At 32.8% G+C, this 22195-nt stretch overlaps 3 pseudogenes; 2 read left to right on the top strand and 1 right to left on the bottom strand.

The window, feature by feature from the left end:
- Positions 1–6667: 6667 nt before the first annotated feature.
- LOC125851964 (uncharacterized) lies at positions 6668–11904 on the top strand (annotated as a pseudogene).
- An 890-nt stretch (positions 11905–12794) lies between these two features.
- LOC125851968 (uncharacterized) lies at positions 12795–13688 on the bottom strand (annotated as a pseudogene).
- Positions 13689–16947: 3259 nt separating this feature from the next.
- On the top strand, positions 16948–21917 carry LOC125851962 (disease resistance protein At4g27190-like; annotated as a pseudogene).
- The last annotated feature ends 278 nt before the right edge of the window (positions 21918–22195 follow it).

The following is a 22195-nucleotide window of genomic DNA, read 5'->3' as shown; positions in this document are numbered from 1 at the left end:
ATAAGCTTAGAGAAAAGTCTCAAATGGGAGATTTTTGTACTCAGTTTGGTTTACCAGATACTTCCAAAGGTAACAACCGAGAAACTTCTAAATCTCAATCTCATAGATCTAATCATAAGAAAAGAAGATCTAGAAGAAGGACTAGAGAAGAAAGAGATGAGCGTAGGACTCATCGTAAATCTCATAGATTTACCAGGAATAGGTCAAGGCGAAATCTTGATAAGATTAAGTGTTATAAATGTGGAAAATTTGGGCATATAGCTCCAAATTGTTAGCTTGAAAAGCTTAAGACTCTAGAACTTGATAAAGATATTCAAGAAAAGATTTGTAGTTTTCTTTATACTTCTGGTTCCAAATCAGATTATGATGATTCTGAAGCAAGTTATGCCACAGAGGATGAGCAACCTGAATCTTCTAATAAGGTGCAACAAGATTCGAATGATGCTTGCAAATGTCATGGTAATAGTTGTCACTGTCAACATGATGAATTTTACAAGTTGCAATCTCAATTCGAAGACATGAATATGTTCACCATCATTGCAGACAATGTGATAGAACTTCTAAAGGAAGTTACTAATAATACTCTTCGTGAGAAGATCATTCAATTGGCTGCTGGTAAAACCAGCACTTCATCTAGTATTCATAATGATAAAAAGGTTAAAGATGAGTTTAATTATTCTGCTCCTTATTCTTTGTCTGAAGTTCATAATAGACTCTCTTCTAAACTGTAACATCCGACAATTTGAAATAACTTTGAAAAAAAAAGCTTGAAATTGGAAATAGTCATTTTTGGAAAAATGTGAAAATTTCAAAATCTGGAAAATTTTGCTAAGCATGGAAAATAATGAGTTTTTGGCCAACTTTCAACAGTTATTACTCCTATCTCAGGATGATCTAGGTGTTGTTCCAGTTATGTTTGCAAAGTACCTGGAATGATCTTTCCAACGCCATAAAGTTTGCTCGTTTCCGAGTTTGTATGAGCGAGTTATGCCTTTTGAAAGTTGGGCAGTTGGCAGGAAATCTGTCCGGAAATTGAAAGGGTATTTTGATCTTTTCCCTAGCCTTGTCTTTGGATATATATTAAGTTGTAAGAATGATTTGTGATCAATTTTCCTCATTTTAAAGAGTGAAAGTAAGGGTTTGAGAGTGAAGAATAGAAGAAGAGGAGAGAAGGGAGAAGAAGAAGCAAGATTTCGTCAAAAGATCGTCGTGGATATCGTCGGGGGTGATCCCTATTAGGTATGTGAGTTTATAGTGTTGGGTTGGTTCTTTCCCCCACACGCCAAGCTCGTTTGATTTCGAGAAAAGATTGATTATGTTTGATTGAAGTTGTTGGTTGGAATTGTTGAAGTTGTAGTTGTGTTGTGTTGTAGTTCTTGTTGGTTTGGTGTGTGTTTCCGGTGGTGTTTATGAGTTGAATCTATGTTATGTTGAGAGGTTTATGGTTTTAAGTGTTTGGGGGTGGAAACTTTGAGGTGTAGAAGGTTTAGAGTTGGAGAAAACTAAGGAGGAAAGTCGAATTTCATGGAAAAAGGGTGGGGCGTCGCGCCTGTCAGCGCGCCCCAAGAGGGGATCTGAACTTTCCCCCTTGAGGCGGCGCGCCCATCAGAGCGCCAGCAGGCCATCTCTGAAGTTTTTGGTTTGGCGCTCCGCGCCTCTCAGAGCGCCAAGCTTTCCCATTCTTTTCCCACCTTCTCATGCATGTTTCTAGGTATTGTACCTATGTTCCCAAGTTGTTTCCAACACTCCAAGGTATGTCTAAACATCAAGAACTCATCCATATCATGTGATCAAACACCTTGAATTCATATTTCCAATTCGAGGAAAGTTAGTTTCCAAGTTAAGTGAAGTTAAGGGTTGAGTCTATAAGTTCAAGAAGGGAGTCAAACAAGTTTTAAAGTTAAGTCATGAGTCTTTATTGAATGTTTAACTTCATTATTGAGGCTCAAGAGTTCTAAGTCAAGTAAAGAGTTAAGAGTTTCAAGTTAAGTCAAGTTTCAAGTTAAGTTAAGTTAAGAGTTTCAAGTCAAGCTAAGAGTTTCAAGTTGAGTAAAGAGTTTAAAGTCGAGTCTATTTCTCGAAAGTTATTAGGGAATTATGTATTTCCCAAAGAGGTTTCTAAATGTTTTTACATTTGAGTAAGAAAGGAACATCGATTTCCAAGAGAGCCTTTGGGCTAAGTTTTGAGTAATTATCTCAAATAAAGAAAGATGTGCTTAAAACACTTATGAGCTAAGTATTTTTGGGAGTAGTCTTGAGCACCAAATTGGAGACACGAGTTCTTATAAACTCAACTCTCCATAAGAGCCATGTAGCCAACATGGGATTTAACGGGTCATACTTTTTAGATGATCACGTAAAGTTAAGCTAGTGGATCCACTTGGTAAAGTTAGCTTCCTATATCACGGCAAGGTATAGGATAGTCCTTGGGCAACGTGAGGTAAAACGTTGTATCATTAGCTTTCTATATCACGGCAAGGTATAGGATAGTCCTCGGGCAACGTGAGGTAAAACGTTGTATCATTAGCTTCATATATCACGGCAAGGTATAGGATGGTCCTCGGGCAACGTGAGGTAAAACACTGTATCATTAGCTTCATATATCACGGCTATAGGATGGTCCTTGGGCAACGTGAGGTAAAGCGTTGTATCACCACTAGGGCTCATAGTGGTGATTGTCGATTAAAGTGTCTCCCACTAAAGTTATATTACTTTTATATAAGTAAAGTTGAGTTGTTATTGTTTTATCTTTAACAAAGCTAAGTTGTTTACACTGTTTCACAAGCTTTATATATTGCATATGTCTTATTGCTTTATATATTGAGTTCAGTTATTCATCAGTTGAACAGAGCCAAGGTACGAATTCCTTTGTATTCTTTCCAAGCTTGAGTTGTGGTTTAGCTTTCCAGCTCACATACTCGTACATTCAATGTACTGATGCCAGTTGGAATGCATTTTATTATGATGCAGACACAGGTACCCAGGGCCAGCATCCGGTTCACCGTTGATCCAGTTGAGTACTTCAGAGTCAGTGGAGAGCCTCTTTGCATTTCGGAGGACTCGGTTATTTTGTTCTCTCAAGTTTTATTTTATAAGGATATCGTGGGGTCTGTCCCAGCATCCCCCTCAGTATTTTAAAGGCTTCATAGACAATCAGCCAGTTGCTTTGGAGTCTCTCATCTATGTATATATGTAAATATTCTATTTTGAGAATCGAGTTGCCTTTGTGGCCAGATTTTATTTCAGTCAGGTTGTTTTAAAACCTTTCATTGCATTGAGTTATTCCGCTGAGTTAAGAAAGTCAGGCCAAAGGTTCGCTTGGGGGCCAGCAATGGTCTTCGAGTGCCGGCCACGTCCAGGGTGTAGGCTCGGGGCGTGACATAAACAAACCATGGTTATTCGTGATACCTCTTTTGATGATTTAAAAGGAGAAATTGAACATTTGAAGGAAGAAATTAAATTTCTTAGACAAAATCATATTATTTGTGATCACCGTCTTACTCAAATTGAGTCTGCTAATAGCAAAGGAAAAAATAAAGTTGATGAATCTACTGCTGAAGAAAATACTCTAGCCAACACTTTTAATATTGATCCGAAACAAAATATGAGTCTACTAATAGCATAGGAAAAATAAAGTTGATGAATCTACTGCTGAAGAAAATACTCTAGCCAACACTTTTAATATTGATCCAAAACAAAATATGTTTTTAGGAATGATGCAAATTGTTACAGCTCATAAATGGTATGTTAAATGTACCATATTAATTGATAATGTTTTTTCCATAACTAACATTGCTATGATTGATAGTGGCGCTGATGTGAGTTACATTCAAAATTAATGTTTGCAAGGTGGCAAGCACAGCTAGCACCTTTTGATTTTGAAATTCTTTATAAGAAAGGAAGTGAAAACTCTCTCCCAGACTTCCTATCAAGAGAATACATTCAGAATGAGTGAGTATAGTGATAATTCAGAGATTGGTGATATTCCCATTTCTCTTTTCTTTACTGAAAAACGATTGATTACTATTTTAAAGGTTCTTCGTCTCAATAGAGATTTGAAAGAACTTATTTGTTGAAAAATTATAGATGGAATGGTGATGGACCTTTTCTTATCCATAGAAGAAGCTAATACTTATTATGACGCTAATTGGGAATAAATCTCGATGCTTTGTTTGCAGGATGGAAAACCCTTGGGTAACTAAGGGTAGAGGAAAAGGTAATAGCCACCGAGGAAGGGGAAGATCATCCCCAGACTCATCAAGATCATCATATGGAAGGAGGAATGAGTTTATATAACTTGAATTCCAGAGCGCAAGAAAAAGCCTCGTCATCAATACATCTGGAAGATATTCTAGAAAGTGATCCATTATATGCTCAACTACAAGAGTTTATAACACAAAAGCAAAGTGATACTTTTGCTTCTGTTGCGAAAGAAGATGTTGATGATATCAAAACGTATGAAAAGGTAGAAAAAAGAGAAATGATATTTCTCTTAGAAAACTCTGACATATAGAGAAGAGAAGAGCCTTGGAAGATATTCCGAAGGTATTTAGTCAATGGACTTTATTTCCCGGGTGAGTCATACAAAACTCAGAAATATTATGAAACTTTGCTGATAAGTACAGGTGTTGAATTTCAACATTTTTCAGGATATAATACAAGTGAGAATGTTTATAACTTCTCCAAAATGATTATAAAACAAGTTATTCATATTGAAGATTGGGGCATTTCCTCAATGACTGAAAGACAGCTTAGTCTAAACAAAGTCATAGTAAACTTTACCTATTGGGATTATATCCAGACATTTAATAAAGTCCTCTGTTATAACAATGAGAGGCATAAACATACTTGGTTTATTAAAGTATGTGCCAAAATATTTGTTAACCCTATACCAAATTGGTTTCTAATATGGTGGTCATACCACCGGCCAACTATAAAAATATTGCCCGAACCATTTCTCAAGTTATACAAAGAATGGGTAAAGATTTCCCCAGATCTCAATAAGTTATATCATCAAGAACATATTTGTTACTTTCAACAAATTGAACAAATTTATTTCTTCATAGAATTCTCTGTTCCATGGATTCACAAATGGGTTCCGGAAGTAGATTTCACTGAGGAACAAATCCCCTGCTTATATAGGACTTATTACAATAATTTTTGGGATAAGTTGATGAAGAAAGATCCTCAAACAAAGTCTATATACGAAAAAGAACTGCTGGATCTAATAACAAAAACCATACACGATTATAAATTGATTCCTAATAAAGGAATTATGACTGATGACTCAACCTCCGTAAGATATATGGCTAGAAAAATTTCTAATCATGATGAAGGAGAACAAAATGAAATTATTATGAAATATCTAGAAGAAGTAAAGAAAAAAATTCTTCTAAATATAAGTCATTACGCAAAATCAGATTCATCAATGCGTAGTGAAACAAGTGAAGATATGCACGAAGCTCAATCATATAAGAAGACACGCCAGTGGATGCACTGAAGAAAGCCGAAGTTTTTTTGGCAAAATTAAAGGACAAGATGTAAAAAGAAGTGTAAAGCTTATTCGCGTCGGTAGCAGGCCCGCGCTACTGTAGCAACACTGTTCACCAACAGTAGATAAACTGTTACCAGGACCCAGATAGGGGCCCAGTATCCTGTACAAAGATGTTTTTTTTTTCTATAAATAAGTTTGTTTTTCTTTAATTGAGAGCATGTTTTAGAAACCCTCTCTTCCCTTTTGCAGTCTCTCTCTCTTGTAAACTTTTCTTACTAAGTATTGTAAGCTTGCCGGATTTTGGCCAGAATAATAAAGTGTGCGGTTTGGTAACAACAAGGTACTTTCTTTTCTCTTTCTTCCTGTCTTTTACTTTTATAAATTCTCCGATCTAAGCCGTGACTATGTCCGGCTAAAAATTTATATCTATGCCGGATAACTAACTTCTCTTTTATATAGTCCATGAACGGATCTAAGCTTTATTTAAATATAGAAGAATTTTAGTATGGCTTCTCGACTTGGTTATGAGATTGAGGTACAGTCGGATCTAGTACTACTTTTATTGGCTTTGTCTTTGTGACTCCGTCTGATGAGCCGTGGTTTTTAGCCCGAAAGTGAGTTTGATAAGTAGGGCGCCTGATACTCGGTTAGAACTATCAGACACATGGGCTCAATAAAAGTATGTATTAACTTCTTGACAGGCCCTTTGCTTGGGTAAAATAATTAAGGCAAAATTACTAAAGTACACTACATAGGTTTACCTATCATATATTAATCCCTTCTCTTTCATAAAAATTCAAAAATCCCTACTTTTCCCCAATTCCTCTTTTCCGAATACTTTATTGTGAAAGAAATCAAACCCATCTTCCTCTCCCCCAAAATCTCGCCTATAATCTCTCCCACTACCAAATCAGTTACCGTTTTCAAAGCAATTTGATTTTCAAACGATTCAACAGTCTCAAAGTTCAAAATAGGCATTCTTCTTCTTCTTCATTTTTCTTTCAAAATCAATTTTTTGTTTCAATCAATTTTGGATTATTTGTCACAATGGATCATCCGTCTTTTAATATTGGGATTTCCCAATTAATAACACCTAACAATGAGCAAATTTTTGAATCTGAACACCGAAACTTGAATGAATAGAGGTCTAAAAGCTTGCATGCAACGACATTAATGGCGAATCGAACTTCTTCCAAGAGAAAATCGAAAACGAAAGTGGGGTCATCATCTAAAGCAAAGGATGCAAAAACTAAAAAGAAAAAGGGTAGAAAGGTTGCCCCTCCCATTTTCCGACCAAAACTACCCATGGTATGTCTATCTTTTGCTTTTAATTTTAGACATTGTTGAAAAATAAACGTATATAGTGTATATTGTAATCTGTAGTTTTAACCTAGAAACACTGATTGTTTGGGTTTGAGTTTAACTTTTAAATTTGTAGATGAAAGATATTGAAATCTGGAGTTTTTTACTGGAAACACTGATGTTTTATCTGATGTTGATATTGAGTATAAATTTTATATTTGTTGATGAAACACATTGTTGAAATATAAAGTATCTTGGTGTATAATGAAATGTTTAGTTTCTACCCAGAAACACCAATATTTTGTCAATTGTTGGTAGTAAAGTTTCATTGTTGAAAAATAAAGTATTTTGGTATATTCTGAAATGTTGATTGTTGAAATAAAGTATCTGTTACTTGTGATTCATATATATGTTTATGAATTGCTGATATTTTATTGTTGATATTAAGGTTTCATTGTTGAAATAAAGTATCTGTTACTTGTTGATATTAAGGTTTCATTGTTGAAATAAAGTATCTGTTACTTGTGATTCATATATGTAGATGATACAAAAATAAGTATTTGTTTTACATCTGTAGATGAAACAATAGTTTAAGGCAAGTTTTGTGTGCTGCGATTTGTATTTGAGATAGGCATTCAATTCGTTGTATGATATAGAGGTTATTTGTTGTACAATGTATCATATTCGTAGATATGCACATGAATGACGTGAAAACAGAATTTAACATATATGTTAGTTAACATTCTGCAATTATCTTTCTGTAATTACAGATTATGAAATATGTGACTAAACATATTCCAAAGCAACCTCTAAAGTTTGGTCCTACTAACAATTCTAATTTTAAAGAAAACTTAGAATTGTCAATAAAGGATGAAGGTATGAACATGTTTAAGGATACCATATTTGGCCAGTACCTTAATATCCCCAAGTGCCACTACCAAGGACAAATTACCAAATGTTTATATCTTCTAGAGGTTGAGCATGATAATATAGACAAAGAAATCCATATTCGACATGCTAAAGGAAATGTATTGCAATTTTCTATTAGAGAATTTGCAATTATTACTGGTCTCAAATGTACCGAAAATGTTAAAGATTTTACATAGCTGATTTCAAAAATTAGTAGGCTGGTTCAGCGATACTTTCCTGGTCCAAATTATAACGTAAACAAAGGACGGCTGGTAGATCGTTTTGAGTTGGGTATTTGGGACAGCAGTGATGATGCTCTTCAGATGGCTATATTGTATTTCATTCATACGTTTGTTTTCTCCCAATTTGGTGATGCACCAACTCCTATAGAAGATTTCTTTATGGTAGAAGATGACAGCTATAAACAGTTTCCATGGGGACAACTTGCCTTCACGAAGTTAATGAAATTATTTAGGAAAGAGTACAAACCTGACAAACAAATGTATCGGTTGAATGGATTTTCATACACACTTAATATTTGGGTATATGAATGTGCGTCAGTAATGCATAACGAGATAGCTGTTAGAGAAGGAAATGGTATACCAAGAGTATGCAATTGGAAAGTTGTGGGTGCAAAGCCTAAATACAAGATGTTTATGGAAAACATCTTTACTGAGGTAATTAGTATATAGCATCCTTTTTTACTTTATTGTTTTATTTGTGATACGTTATTTAAATTGTTCTAACGATGTTTTAATTTTTGTTTCTATAGAATGATTGTTCTAACGTGCAGCCAACTCAAGAAGAACTCGAATCACTTGATTTACCAAATAATAGTCATGTACCTCCAAATCGGCCAGGCACATCAGTTGCTAATCAGGAAGAGGTGCAACCAGACGATGTTTCTGGTTTTGAAGAGTTTTCATCAAAACCTCCGAAGCAACTGTTAAGGAGATGCACACGTGTTTCTACCACAGGATCCACCTCACCCCCAAGAGAAGAAAGGTTGCACATCCAACAAACAATAATGTGCCAAAGACAACACTAGACGTGCAAAAGAATCAGCCATTTCAAACTCCGATTTCACAACCCCTAAAGTTTGATAATGTATTTGGTGTTTATCTTAATATAGTTCCCCGAAGAACATCATCGGACAATGCAAGACTCGAGGATCTGGAGGGTCACATTTAGTCTTATGTAAGTAAACATAACTATGTCATTTAAACATTTTCATTGTTATTTATAATCTCACTTACTATGTTTAATTTGAATCCAGGTTGACCGAAAAATTGGAGCTCTTGAGGTGTTAATTATAAAAAATCATTCTGAGTTGATGAAAGCAGTGGCTGCGAAAGATAACAAAAGTGATAAGGTAGTATTTTTATTTTTTAGATTATCTTTTTAGTTTTGTGTTATACTCATTTTTTTCATCATGAAGGACATTGGTGGAATTTCTATGCCACATATAGTGGATGATTCAGTAGACAAAGGTAATGTTGATCTAGAATCTGCTTCTGATCAATTATTCCAACAACCCATTTCACCTATACACATGGATTTTGCAACTGTTGATCACAATGGTGATGCATCTGCTGTGGAGGTTGAACAACGACTTGTTAATGAAGAAAATGTTGCAAAGGTATGCATATGATACTTAAATTTACATATACTTTATAATTCCTTCCTTATATTTTGTTTTACAAACATAGATTGAAGAGTCATTCATTAAGGATTTTGCAACTGTTGATCATGATGTTGATGCAAATGATGTGGAGGTTGAACAACGACATGTTAACGAAGAAAATGTTACATATGATACTTGAATTTAATTATATAACTTAATGACTTTCAATCATTAGTTAATTTCATTAAAATTATTAACAATGTATAATTTACAAATGACTGATACATTATTAATTTTAATTCATATAATGAAATAATCATTGTTTTTTGTGTATCATTGGTGTACAGTAAACACTTAAATCTCGGTTGATACTATATTTTTTTGAATCACTAGTAACAGATACTTTGTAGTTGCATCTTAATATATTCGTTTACAATCACAGATTGATGAGACATCCATTAAGGATCAGACTATGGAAGATTCAACAAATGTTATACCCACAATACACCATAGTGATTTCCCGATAGAAGAGTTTGTTCATAATAAGGAAGTGGTAAGTTAAGAGCTTTTGAATTGTTATAATTAATTATTTTTTAAATTAAATCGAAATGCTGTGTAATATTCTGTTTATTAGGAGGATGCAGTACATAAGGTCACACAATTGCACACAAAAGTATTGAGCTGTGATAAAGTTGTTGCCGATTCAATTAAACAAGACTCCAAAAGACATGCTTCAAATCCAGTAATTGTTGATACATCTGTCTGATTCTAAATTGTTTAATGCAAATGTCAACAGTTGCGTATAAATTGTACTATTTTCTTATAATTTACTGATATCATGTAGGATTCTTCCAAAGCTGCATCTATTCCATCTGGCATTGAAACAGTATAGATGCAATTGTCTACAAACTTCCAAACGAGCCAATTAATGTTGCACCACTGAGTGTAATCATTCCTCCACAGCTAACCAACAGTGATGATTTTCTATCTGATAGCCAGCTACCCACCCAACTTCCAATCAAGAAATCTGCACACAATCTTGATACAAAAACTCCAGCTCCATGTAACAGAATCCCTTCAAAGATTTTGCAGTTTCCTTATGTGAATACTTTTGGATCCAGCGATAAGGGCAAGGGGAAAATAGATGATGACATTCGCCCATATACTCCATTTGAAGGATGTGGCATCACCTACCAAGTTTCGTCAATTTTAATGCAACAGTACTCCCAGTGGATACAAAAGGGACTCCTCAAAACACATGCAAACAAGTAAATTTTTTTATTAATGTATCTTTTTAGCAAAGCATATTCGAATAAGTAAGTTTTCGTTTTATATTATTTCTATACTATTATTTTGTATTAGCTTATTCTTATGTTGCTATAATCATTCTCATAGGAAACCTTCAGATGATAAATATAGAGGCAAAAATGCTCTATTTGGCTTTGATTATATGGATTTTGTTGTCGCATTTACTTTGGACAAGAACTGGTTTTATACTATGTCATAGCCAAAAAAATGTTGGGCTGATCAGGTACAATATACAATACAATTATGTATTCGATACACAATTAACATGTGAAACTCAAAAAAACCAGATTACTAATTGTGTTGTATAATTGCTACATGTATCATATACTTTTTATCATATATTGTTGTTTTATGTATTGTGTTCTTTTTTTCTTTAATTTTGCAGCACATAGATGTAATTTTTTACTATCTACGCAAGAAGTCAAAACTAAGAAGCATGGATCAATACAGATACACTACATGTAATTGCTTGTTCAATACCTATATAAAAATGCATATAAAAGGTACTATTGCAGTCCTGCAGATGATACTCTCAGTACACATCAACACATTGCCCGAGTTGATGTTGTATCTGTATATGAAAGGTCCATCAAAGACGTCATCAATGGTTTTTTTGTCCCTGCTGCTTTACCATGGCATCTAGTAGATGAGGTATATTTTCCGATCAACTGTGACGAAGAATTTCATTGGGTGTTGGCTGTGGTTGTTTTAAGGAATCGGTTAATCCGAGTTTATGACTCAAATTTGGGAACAAGGAACAAAAGTCAATCTGATGAGATAAAACAGTTGTCTATCATCCTGCCTAACTACCTTCATGATAGTGGATTCTTTGATAAAACCAACAGAATTGATTGGGCAACATTGGATGCATACAAAGACAACAAAACTGGTGAATTGATGGGACTACAACATCCGTTTGAAGTGGAATTTGCTCGAGGCATTATGCAACAAAATAGCGATAGCCTGTCAGTATTTAATCCACCCAACTTTATTTACACATTTCATTCAATTTATAATGTATCTTCTTTATGTTTTCAGCGACTACGGAACATATGTAGCTGCTTTTGCTAAATTTCTAAGCGATGAAATCAAGGTCCCATCGATTCCTTTTCAAAGTGAATATCTTCGCTCAAGATATGCAACACTGTTATGAAAATATGGTACCAACAAGGCCAATGTTGAATACGTTAGCGAGAATGATGATCCTATAAAGCTAAAGCCTGCTTCTATTCTATTGGCAGATGATGAATTGTTTAATGTATATTAGTTGTTTATTGACTGACTTACCGTAAAGATGTGAAGTTTTACTGTTTTGAAGATACATTAAGTGTTTTGTAGTATTCCTCTCCAGGTCTACATTATATTTCTAAGTAATTAATTATTATCTTTTTGAAGAGCATTTATTTTCACACTTTTTATGTCGCTTCTAAATTAGTTTTCACTGCATTTTAATACCTTATTAATTTTTCTATATTATAAGTATTATACATGTCAATGCAGATTTTACTATAGTGAATTCGAAACAAAATTTCATCACTCATATTAAGTATATGATACAAAAATTAAAGTATCTTAAAATGACATAATTATTGTTCACACAACACTGTACAATTTATATTTTATAAGATGATACTAAATATTTTTTACTTACATATATATTAGGTATATGATACATAGGTGCCTAAAACATTTCAAATTGATACAGTTTTATCATTTCATGACAAAGTTTCAAAGATATCAATTATCATATACAAATTTTATACTAAAATCAATCTAACTTTTTAAATATCTTATGCTTAATTTCCAGAAAACTATTTTGTCCATGAAAACACAAATTTCGTCCATAAATATCGAAATTTTATGTATATGATATATAATATTGGTAAAAAATACAAATTCTGATACTTTATTATTAGTAGATACAAAATTTAGAAAAATATATTATGTATATGATATATAATTGATTCAAATGATACCTTTTTTAAATGTTGTCTCTATTAACTTTGGCACACATCACAGCTATTTGGCACTATTAATCGATGTAAAAATTATAAAAAACACATAGTATACCAATCTAATTTTTAAAATAAATTGACAATCACATAATGTTGCCAAAACACAACATTATTCATTTATTGCATCATAAAATAGTAACCATTACGAATCTTTTGGGAAGAAAGTACATGTTCTTCTATTGTGACCTTCCTGTCCACAACAGTTCGTGTTTGTGGTAATCTTTTCATCTGGATTTTTCTTCCTCTTTTTTCTTGGCCTTCCAGGCATTTTTTTGTATCTTGGTGGCAAGACTACTTCTTCCAAAACAGATTCTGAAGCTATCCAATCACTTTTGTCTGGCATTGGTTCTATTGGAAGTGCATACGTGTTTGTTAATGCATCATGTTTATAGTAATCAGAGCAGTATGGATGAACATCTTTAATATTCGTCTTCTTCAAAACAGTCATTGCGTGCGCACAAGGTATCTTGGCATGTTGAAATCTATCACATGAACAAGTTTTTCTCTCAAGACATACAATGTATCTTATCGCACCTTCATACACTGCAAAGATATATTCAGAAGATGCAACTACCTGCAAATGTTTAAAAATTACAGATACATCAAACGAATTTGTAATTGGTATACTTAACAATATAACAAGAAGTAAAGCTAGAAACATAAAAATTGATAATACAAATATGTACCTTCATTTTCACACATTTGGACGCGTTTATAATCAATATTTCTTCAAATCTTCTCCCTAATGTTTCCTTTGTATAAGATGCTATTCTCGATTTTTGCAATTCCAAGTACCAAATAGAATTCTAACTTCTTCCAGAAAGTCTATAATAAGTAATTGTCGTGCATCAACAAGGCAACCATTGATACATTCCGCTATGTTCGAAGTCATCATCCTCCCCCTGTTCACAGTTGCATGAGATCTAGCCCACCTTTCATACCCAGCATCTTGAAGATACTTCTTAACTCTGCCATCTATATTTTCCACTTTAGCCATTAATTTTTCAAAATCATCTTTCTGATAAGCCTTTGCCATCAAATAGAAAATATCACTTAGTATGGTTCTGCTTCTCTTGTAGTATGTACACACATTTTTCCAGAGGTGCCATATGCATGCGAAATGAGGAATACTTGGATAAACAATACTTACACTCTTCAATATGCTTTCATTTCGATCTGATACAACACACATTTGTTCTCTATCACCAAATACATTTTTAAAGTGTTGGAAGAACCATGTCCAGGAACAATCATTTTTCGTGTCTACAATTTCATAAGCTAACGGCAATATACAACCTTCAGATTGAAACACATAACATTACGATTCTTTATATATGATTGTTCCATGATGTTGTATTACTATCTTGAAAAATCAAATTAATAAACAACATGTCATACCTGCCCCATCGAGTGTACTTGCCGATACAAATGTCCCTCGATAAGATCCGCTAAGATGTGAAGCATCAATAACAACAGCAGGCCTACAGAACTCAAACCCTCTCATCATTGGCCTTAATGATATGAAGAGATACATAAACTCATTTTTTCCGACTTGTGCATACGTATATATGAATTTGGATACACAATGTTCAGCATATATATGTATTTTGGCATCTATTTGTATATGTCTGCAGGTTTACCCCTAATCATCTCCAATGCACGTTCTTTTGCACGCCATGCTTGTTGGTAAGAAATTTCAACTCCATATAGTGCCCTAACATCCTCAATTATATCGTTTGGAGTATGTTTTCTTTTATGATTCACTAACTTTGGAGCTGTCACACCACTAAGAAACCCAACAGTAGCTTGTACCTTACTTAATACCCTATCCCTCAATGTTCACTATTGAAGTATCTCACTTTGAATATGTCCGTATTTTTCCTAACGGACGCCTTCAATTCCCAACAACAAGCATTTGAATGACATACTAATACGTAGCTGCAATAAAATAACAGTACAACATACATTATTACAAAGACTTTTAGTTAAATTGTAATCTGCACACAGTTCATAAACGACTCATTTTATATATTTGATATACAAATCAGATAATACATTCAAAATTCAATTATTAACATTATTTCAATTATCCTTCTTAATTATTAAAGTATCAAGCATAAATCCTTATGATACCTAACAACTACAATTGCACCATACACACGTTATTTGTGTATCATGATCAACACGATATCAAATAAATCTTAAAAAATCAAGAATTTTATAAGATTGAAGTATCACATACCTTTTGCTATCAAATCTCTTAACTCTAAAATTGAAGCTATGCTTAATTTTATATTTTTCCATAACAGCCATTAGAGTTGCCTTATCCTTGTACAATTGCTTCACTTCCACATTAGAAACATTTGTATATGATATATAATTTTCCACCTCCATTTCTGGTATGTAATAAAAATCACAAATTTTCGATTCAACAATGCTTAGAGCCTTTGTGTCCCTTTTTCCACCTTCAACACACACAATTGCACCTGTTGTTTTATCAAAATTATGTATATCTTCATCACTTCTATCCGATGTATCAATGCATAGTGGATACATACCAAATTCTACCTCATGTTTCTTCACTTCTATGTACAATTTCACCCCCATATCATTCCTAATACACAATGGACATGAATTACCTTCTACAATGTATCTGATCTCCATATTTTTTTTTGATTCATCAACGTTCCATTCTCCTGCAATTGCTGATTTGAGATTAACGAATGAAATATTTTCCCCAACCACTAAGCCATCAATTTTGTATTGCTCGTACCTAACATCACTTCCCATATACCTAAATGCCTTAACAAGATGGAAATATTCATTACAAATCTTCACCAAAAAAAGCGTTGGAATTTCCAAAGCTTTTCGTAAAACAAGAAATAAAAATTTCAAAATTTGAAATTCGAAATTTTAGTTCAGTAGTGTTTTAAGATTGAACGATTTGCAGATGCATTAAACGTATGCGTTAATTGTGGCAGTTAATTTTTAAATCCCTTAATTAACGCATAATCTGTTAAAATCCCTTTTTTAACGCACTAACCTGATAATTACAGCTTCTTAATTAAAGTATCCGGCCGCATATTAAAGTATCCGCAACACAAAAAAAAATAAGGGAAATTAGTAATTTATGAAAGAGTAAGGACAGGAAGTAATTTTTTTATTATACTATGTGCTTTATATAATTTTTACAATAATTAAACAATGCAGTCTGAGAAACTATGTTAAAATTCTTATGTATTTCGATTTTTATGTAGTTGGACTACCTCTAAGAATATTGACTTGCTTGATCTATGACTGGGCGGACCACTGTCAGGTCAGTGATCCTGTATCGTTGGTATCATAGAAAAATTGAGTGATGTATTTGATTATGGTTGTTGACGTTTACCTACAGTGCAGTAATTACTACATTTAAGTTGCATAGTTCATTTGGAATCAAACACGTTGCTAATTGCTCCAATTATTGTCTTTCCATTTTACTATTACTTGCCTTTGATCATCTTTCGAGCCTCATTACTTGATTGAAGGCTAAAATAGTTGTTCACCTTTTAATAGTGTGCATTTGACCTTTTTATAAAATTTGGTCCAAAATATATGTGTTTATATATATTTGAAAAAAGGGTCTGATATAATTCTTAACTTTGTCATTTAAAATTGATATGCCTCTCTTTATAAAAGTTGACTCATATAAATATACCTACTGTTATATAAATGACTCATATATATCATTTTCCTCTAACGAAAGTTAAAAAAATAATTTTAATATTTTTATTAAAAAGGAATTTTCATGTAGGTGTATATTTGATACTTCTCATGTGTATTTTATCTTTTTTGGTTTATTCAACAATTAATTTGGATGGTCAAATTTATTTTTTCACTTTCTTATAAAATATAGTATCACATATGCCCCCAAATATTTTTTTACAAATACGAGAATAAACTACAATATATCCGGAAAATAATTAATTTTAAAGTTTTTTCTTACTTTTTTCTCGTTGTTTTCATTCACACTTTTTCTCTCATATTTTACACTAAATAATGAAACAAATAAATAAAGAACTCAAAAGAGTAATAATTAAAGAAGTAAAAAAAAGCTGTGTGAAAAGGATCATATACCCGTACATGAGTTTTTTTAAAATAAAAAATCATTTTTTTTACTTGTATATGTAAGTCATTGTAGTGGTAGGAGTATATGTGAGTTATTTGTGTAACAGTAAAAGAGTATGTATGAACCATTTTTATAATGAGAAATATGTTGAGGGGTATATATGAAGCCATTTTCTCTTTACATTTTTACATTGCTAGTTACCCGAATAGTTGTGTTTGCCTTTTTCTTTTAGTTCTCTGAATTTCTGCCTTAAACAAACAGTTTGAGAGAGCATCATTACCTCAAAAATTGTTCAATGGATATACTTATTAATGTTATAAGTGGCTTTATTGTTGAGGTGGGAAAGTTTTTATGTAAATGCATCTATCCTGATGTTGAAAATACTGTCCATTTCTCATCAAATGTTGAAAATTTAACGAAGGAAATGAAGATGCTAACAAAGTTAAGAGATGATATCAAAAGAAAGGTGGAAAAAGATGATGAGGGAGAAGGCTATAAATCAAAACCAGATGTTATCAAGTGGATCGAGGATGTTCGCGAGCTGGAGAATGAATGGGAAACTATGCAACAAAACATTGCAGCGGTGAAGACGCTTATATATAAGTGTTGTCCCAATTGCAGCCTTCGCTCTAAAGTCTGGACTCAAGCACAAAATAATATCCAAGTAGAAGTTTGCAGGCTTACAAAGGCCCAAGAAAGCTTTGGATCCAATTTGATGGAAGAAAATTACCGTATGAAAAAAGTTGAGCACTTACCAAGACCATCAATAAAAGACCAGCTAGCCGCAAGAAAGAATCTCGACAAAATCCTCGAACACTTGGAAAACGATGAGGTATTACTAGAACTAAATTAAGATTAGTAATCTTAAATTGTTTAGAATTTGGTAGCTGATAAGGTGTGTTTTTGATATTTCAATCGTAGTGTAGGAGTACTTGTGTCTTTTCCCTAAATGAAAGCCTAAAATTCCTTAGAAGCAAAAACAATTCATCTGCTACTTGATGACACAATGAACTCCTCATAAATGTACAGTTATTCAATATATATTATTTTTCTAACAACACATTCTACTTGTTACATAAAATATCTAGCCTTAGACAAATTGTTGTGTTCATTCACATATGATAAATATAAATATTGTTCTACACCTACAATTATATAAATTCTAAATAAATATTAGCGCTACTAATTTATATAACTTAGCTTCCTCTTTATCAACACTTCATACAAAATGAACTTATTGCAATTGTAACACTCACTAATTAGTATCCTTATATTACTATGTGACCTTTTAATAACTTATTACTTTACCTAATATTCTTACTTACTATTTGTTTCAACATAATATAAATAAATATGTATTTTTCTTTTTCTTGAAATTTAATTTCTTTTAAAACTTTTATTCCATTGCCCTTTTTTTCCTTCATTTTTTAGATTTGTCTGTCTTATTTTATTTTAAATTATAACTTGGTATTACTACAAAATATAAATAATGATATTGATTAACCATTTATTGAAAAATTATAATTTCATTTACTATAAAACATAAATAAAGATATTGATGGACTATTTGTCTACTTATATTTTTATAATAGATAAATTATGTATTACATGAAATTAGAATTACAGAAATAATAAAATGAAATATAAATTAGAAGAAATCTCCTGTATAATTTAATTTGTTAGAAGTGGTTATGATTTAAAACTCAGGTTAAAAACTTTCACCTTTACTGAATAAATTTTTATCTCATGTTCAATTTCTAATTTAAAATTTGGCACCATAAATCATAAAAATATCAAATTTATACTTGATATTTGGAGATAACTACACTATTTTCCAGAGAAGAATGAGGAAACTAATTTTTTTAATTTTTTTCCCTCCATTTTTTGAGAGAATTCTAGCCAACATAATATCGATTATATATATATATATATTGAAATTAGAGGTAAATTTTAAAATAATCTAGATATGTGATAAGATTATCAAAATTCGAAGAGTTAAATCTATATACAAAGTTATTACTCCCTCTGTCCCATTTTATATGGCACTTTTCGTTTTTCGAGAGTCAAACATTTTAAGTTTGACCGGAAATTTATGCGTGAAATCTTCAATTTTTTTGAAATGAAATTTATATATTTGTAAACTACGTAAAAAGTACTATATGCCACAATAATTGATAATTCAAAATGTTTAAAAGATCTATGAAAAATTTACGGTCAAAGATAGACTTGTTTGAATCTCGAAATGTGAAAAGTGCCACATAAAATGGGACGGAGGGAGTATATATTTTTCAAATCATGCCCTATTAAATATATTATTCTTCTAAATATATGTATTCTTTAAATTTCAGCATGATAATTACATATATATTTATTCAAATATGGATATATGTATTTCTTTTAATTTATTTTGCTTGATATTATAAATTATATTTAAATCATCATATTAATTTATTCTTTTATTCATCTAGGTATAATATTGATTGAAAATTTGAATATGTACATTTTAATTTAATAAAATAAAGTTTTAATTAAAAATATTTCATAATAGATATTTAAAATAAATTTTCTCTATAAGATAATATTATTTATATTTTTTCCTATTATAAATAAGTGGAAATTAAGTTAACAAAATTGAGATCAAAACGTAATTTGACAATTGTTGAAACAAAGCCTCCTAATTTCTTTCTCTAATTTCTTGTATATTACCAATCATTGTTGCATGGGTTAATTATTCTTTTGGGTATGTCAGGTTGGCATCATCGGAGTGTGGGGTGCGGGAAAACTACTTTGGTGAAGAATTTGAACAATGAGCTTAAACAGATTGACGTGTTAATTAGGTCTAAACTGTCTTTTGGTGTTGTGATATGGGTTACAGTACCCAAACCGCCAATAGACATAAGAAAGGTTCAAGCACAAATTGCCAACACGTCAATAGACATAAGAAAGGTTCAAGCACAAATTGCTGAGGGAAGTGAAGAAAGCAATGCCAGCAAAATCTATCAAAGGCTTCATGAGCAGGAAAAGAGTTTCCTTGTGATACTAGATGATGTTTGGGAAGCTATAGATTTGGATAAGGTAGGTGTGCCCCAACCAAAAGATCACGCAGGAAGCAAGGTTATTATAACTTCTCGTTTTTTGAGTGTTTGTAAGCAAATGAAAACACACACTGAGATGAATATTTCCACATTAGATAAAGATGAATCTTGGCATCTGTTTATCAAAAATGCGGGAGATGTTGCCCATCGGGTGGATATTCAGCGATTGGCAATGGATATTGTAAGAGAGTGTGGTGGTTTACCTTTAGCAATCACTGTTATTGGAACATCAATGAGAGGGAAGAATAGGGTCGAGCTCTGGGAAGATTCTTTGAAATCACTTAGAATATCCACACCTCATAACAAAGAAGTAGAAAAAAAGGTTTACAACGTCATCAAGTGGAGTTTTGATTCTTTAGAATCTCCGGATATTGAATTATCCTCAGAGCATGTGAACAAAAAGAGAGGTGACATTCGAAGTTGTTTCTTGTATTGCTCCTTATATCCGGCAGCAATGTCAACAAATGATCTCATACATTGCTGGTGGGCAGAGGGGTTCCTCGGTGAACATGACACATATGAAGAAGCCTACAACAGGGGAATCACAATGATTGAAAGTCTAAAAGATGCCTGCTTGCTAGAAGCTGATAAGGTGGATTATGTGAAGATGCATGATGTGGTTCGTGATGTTGCTAAATGGATAGATGAATCCATTTCACATTATAATGAAGTGCCAGCTTCTGTCAAGAGATTGTCTTTCATAAGCAACAAAATTGAACATCTTCCTGATAACCTCACGGAATGCCCAGACACAACAACTTTACTATTGCAAGACAATTATAGCCTTGGGGAAATTCCCCATGAATTCTTTTTGTTATTTCCAGCCCTAAGAGTTGTGAATCTGAGTGAAACTGGTATTAGAGCACTGCCTTGTTCCATCAATAGTTTATGTCAATTACATGCTCTAATACTACAAAGGTGCCACATGTTGAACGAGTTGCCAACTATTGGTAATCTTTGCAATTTGCAGTTGCTCGATTGTGATAAGACGAAGTTATGTTGTCTGCCCGAAGGACTGGACAAGTTGACAAATCTGAGGCTATTAAATATGCCTTTAGGTGAGTTGAAGGATAGCATCGACCTGGGGGTTTTCCACGAGTTGCAAAGGCTTGAAATGTTACATCTACCCATAAGGCATGGAGGTGTTGTTGGAGCAACTTCTTTTGATGAGATATCACATCTACCCAATCTGACATCACTTTTGATTTACTTGGATAGGTCATCAATTTCAATTTTGAAAAGTGACCACACCTGGATGAAAAGATTGAAAAGATTTCACATTACAGTTGGGTATACTACAACTCATGAGGTACCATTCAACAAGTCAACAAAGGCGATATGCCTCTCAGGTTTTGACAGTTTCGATAACGAAGTCTGGCTCTCAAGCATGTTGCAGTTTGCTTCAGATTTGTACTTGGAACAATACATGGGTCTCACGGAGTTTATTTGGAACAACAGTTTTAATGGATTAAAATCACTACGCATTTACAAGTGCTGTTGTTATTTGGGAGCAGTGGAAGAAGGAATTAGTGGACAGATTGACCCTCTTCCAAATCTGGAATATCTCAGCTTCATTTTTGTAGATCATTTAAAGAGTGTTTCTGATTTCGGTCATTTTCTGGGTCTAAGATTTTCTAAATTACGCAAACTGGATATACTCCATTGTGATAATTTAACATGTCTTTTTAATGTTGGTGGAGCTTTTTCTGTACCCAGGAACTTGGAAGAAATTTCACTTTCCTTTTGTCATCAGCTGACAGAGTTACTGGCACAATTCGGTTCAAGTCAGACGACACTCATTAGCTCAGAAACTCCAAGGGTCCGGAAGTTATGGTTGAATAACTTACCAGTATTAGCAACTTTTGGGGAGCCAGAGAGTATGTGGGAACATCTTGAGGAACTTGAGGTCATCCGATGCTATCGAATAAGGAAGTTGCCTCTCTCTATTCAAACCTCCAACAAAATCAAAGAAATAAAAGGATATTCAAGATCGTGGAGCCGCCTGGAGTGGGATGGCGAAATATACAATTCAAGAACCAAACCCTTTATGTCGGGTTTTTGAACCTCGAGTTTTTCTGGATTTTTTTTGAGTTTTTCAAATTTTTGATTTTTCTGGTAAAGTGCTCATACAAACATATAATTTACTTGTACTTCAAATATTTCTTTAGTTCTACCAAAATACAATTATCTAAGCTATTTCTTAAGAAAATAACACAAAATATGATATGATTAATGACACCAAAAAATCCAACAAAAAAATAATAATGAAATCGCGTAAAACAAATATTACAAATTAATAAGTCATAATGAAAAAGGATCATAATTTAAAAATACTAAATG

This window comes from Solanum stenotomum, unplaced genomic scaffold, assembly GCF_019186545.1.
Source record: "Solanum stenotomum isolate F172 unplaced genomic scaffold, ASM1918654v1 scaffold31040, whole genome shotgun sequence".
NCBI lineage: Eukaryota > Viridiplantae > Streptophyta > Magnoliopsida > Solanales > Solanaceae > Solanum > Solanum stenotomum.
The sequence above is the reverse complement of the archived record's forward strand: the minus strand, read 5'-3'. Positions and strand labels throughout refer to the sequence as shown.